Source organism: Mandrillus leucophaeus, unplaced genomic scaffold, assembly GCF_000951045.1.
Source record: "Mandrillus leucophaeus isolate KB7577 unplaced genomic scaffold, Mleu.le_1.0 Scaffold244, whole genome shotgun sequence".
NCBI lineage: Eukaryota > Metazoa > Chordata > Mammalia > Primates > Cercopithecidae > Mandrillus > Mandrillus leucophaeus.
In genome coordinates, this window is record NW_012102521.1 from 2,109,124 (window position 1) to 2,112,344 (window position 3,221).

Genomic DNA, 3,221 nt, shown 5'->3' on the forward strand with positions numbered 1-3,221 from the left:
AGAGGGGCTGCTGTGGGGAGGGTGCCCAGGCCCGGCCCAGGCCCTGCCCTGATGGCCGTCTGTCCTTAGCAGACCCCTGCTCCGCCGCTCTGCCTGTGTCCACAGATGTGGCTGGATGCTGAGGGGCTGGAGGGGAGGGCCTGCATGCCTGTATGTCTGGCCTACAGATGGGGTCACTCGCCCACTTCCTGCCCCAGCAGACACGGCCGTGCGGCTCCACGTCATGTCTGGTCTGTGGTCTGGCTGTGGTGGGGCCAGGTGTGTATGGCCAGGGCTCTGTGACCCCACCGGCCATGGGGCTTCACGGCTCCACATGGCTCCACAGGGCGGGGTGGGGGCCACAATTCAGGGAAACAGGAACAGACACGGTTGGAGGCTCAGAGACCCTGAGACAGAGATGGCAAAGGGGAGACACAGGGCCAGAGAGGGTCCTTGACCACCTGCAGGGGAAGGGCGCCTGTGAGTGGACCCCCGGGGAGGGGCCTTGGGGCCCCAGGGCGGGCATCCGGCTGGGGAGAGTGAGTCTTGTGCTGCTGGGTTGGAGCCACTCCGGCCTGGCCTCCCTCAGCCTGCCCCACGGGCCACGGGGGGTCCCAGACTGCAGCCCAGGGTGGGGGCATGGGGGGCACCCCGTCTCCTAGCTGCAGCCCTGCAGGTCAGGTTGGCCAAGGTGCCTGCTCTACCCTGTCCAGCGCTGCCCAGGTGGCACTCCTACTGTGGATCACTGGGGAGCCGGCCGTGGCGTTGGAGAGATCCCGCCAGCGACACTGGTCCTGGAGTCAGGGGATGCCAGCTCTTTCTGGGGGCTCGGGTGGCACTGGCAATGGGAGGCCAGGGGCGCTTCACAGAGGAGCTGCTGCCGCGGAGTCCTGGAAAGCGTGGGCGTGAATGGAAGATGCCCTGGCCATGGCGCCGGGCCGCCCCGGCGGAGGCTATCGGGTGAAATCCAGGGAGTGTCAGTGAGGCCGGATCAGGGCAGGTGGGGGGCAGAGGAGGAGGGAGGTAGCCTGGGGCTGCCCCGGGGTCCTGGGAAGACACATCCTGGCGGTTCAAGGAAGCTCTGGAGCTTGTTATGAACCTTGGGATGCCCCAGCCCTCGCCAGCGGGACGTGGCTGCTGTGTCTTAGTCATTTCTGGCTGCAATAACAAAAATACCATAGACTGGTGGGTTCATCAGCAACATTCATTTCTCACAGTTCTCGAAGCTGGAAGTTCAACGTCAGGATGGCAGCAGAGTCAAGTTCCAGTAAGGGCAGCTTCCTGGTTCACAGACCCCCATCTTCTCGCTGTGTCCTCAGGTGGCGGAAAGAGGGCAGGGCTGCTCTCTGCGGTCCCTTTTCTTTAGGGTCTCTAGTGAGATTAGGGAACGAATCACATTTTTGAGGGTTCCCCCCTCAGGCTCTAACCACCTCCCCAAGGCCCCAGCTCTGCATGCTCTCACTCTGGGATTAGGGCTGTCACACATGAGTTTTGGGCAGACACAGACGCTCAGTCCATAGCACTGCCCCTGTTGGCCTCTGCCTCTCCACATGTCTGTCTCCAGCTAGGACACTTGTCCTTGGACCTGGCCCCCTTGATAATCCAGGGTGCCCTCACCTCGAAATCCTTGATAATCCAGGGTGCCCTCATCTCGAAATCCTTACCTTGATGGGATCTGCAAAGGCCCTTTTGACAAATAATGCCGCACTCAGTGGCCCCAGGGGCTAGGATGTGGCTCTATCTTTTGGGGGCCATGGTTGTACCCACCGGTGGGTTAATAGGGGAATAAAGAGGGGGATGGAGGAACCTGGAGATGGCATCCTCTTGCTTCCAGGAGGCCAGGCCATGTGGAAGGCAGGGGCGCTGTTCGGAGCCTGGGTATGAATCCAGGCCTCTGACCCTCCCCACGGGCCCCGTCTGTCTCCTCTACGTGGGTGTTCATCTCGCCTTCCTCTCAGGCCTTTGAGGGGGGAGTTTTCTGTGTGTGAGGATGTCTGCCACACAGTGGGGCAGTGAGCTGCCTCCTTGTTGCCCTTGCTGTGGGGCCACGGGGGTCTCGTGATCTAGAGTGAGGGCAGAGAAAGGAGTCACTGAGCCCTGCCCGCTGGAGGGGCTCCCAGTCCAGGGGACCTTGGCTGCGGGGGGCCGGTCTGCTGTAGGAGACATGGGTTTGCGAGACCCTGGGCTGGTGATGGGGCGGACTGAGGGCCTGGCTTCCTGAGACTGTGTGTGTGTGGGTGTGAGCACGCCCGAGCATGTCAGCGTGTGTTTGTGAGTGCATGATTGGTGTGTGAGTGCAAATGTGTAGGAGAGGTTGAGTCTGTGTGTGTGAACCTGTGTGTGTTTTTGCATGTGCGAGTGTGTGCCTGTGTGTGTGTCTGTGAATGAGGGAGTGTGTGAGGGAGCTGGGCAGCGGCTGTGGCCTTGGCCATGTCCTGCGGCGCCCCCTCCTCTGGTGGTGTTTGGATCCAGTCGGCCTCAGCACTGCCCACTTTGGAGTTTTCTACCCCATAGGGAGCCGTCACTCCTCACCTTCTCCCCTGTGCCCAGCTGCTCTGAGGTCCCACTGGAGGACAGGGCGGGGGACCCAGGTGCTGCTGTCAGACTGTGGCAGGCTTGCTTCATTCCGTTTTGTGCCAGACTCCATGTGATGTGGGTCTCCTGGCACAGAGCGAGGCTCTCCCTGTGGGGCCATCACTGTGAGAGGACTCTCCTGCATTGGGGCATTTTGCCAACTTGCCCTAAAAGGTGGTCTTAGCAATTCACATGCCTTCAGTCAGGGCCAAGAAGCACCTCCACCCCCTTCATCCCCTCCTCCTTACTTTCACTTTTCTAATTGTTAAAATGGGTTCTTTGTATTATCGGCCACTGGGTTTTTCCTTTCCATGAAGAACCTATTGCTCACCTTTCTTCTTATTGACCCTGAGTGCTCTTTGTATATGAGGGAACCCTGCCCTTTGTCATGCCTATTATGTATTCTCTCCCATTTTTAGGATATTGTGGACACAGTGTAAGCAGGCCTCTCCAGCCAGGGAAGCTGCATGTTTGCCCTGAGGCCAGGTATGGGTCATGCCCACCTGTGACCCCGATGGTTCTGGGGCCCTAGCCTGCTCCTGTGTCATCTCTCAGCTCTTCAGGAGGTCCAGGCTGGTGGGCGGCTGTGGGATGGGGAGTCAACTTTGTCTGTGCTCAGTGGGTGGTGGATCAGGGCGTGTGGCCAGTGGTCCTGGGGGCCGCCACCA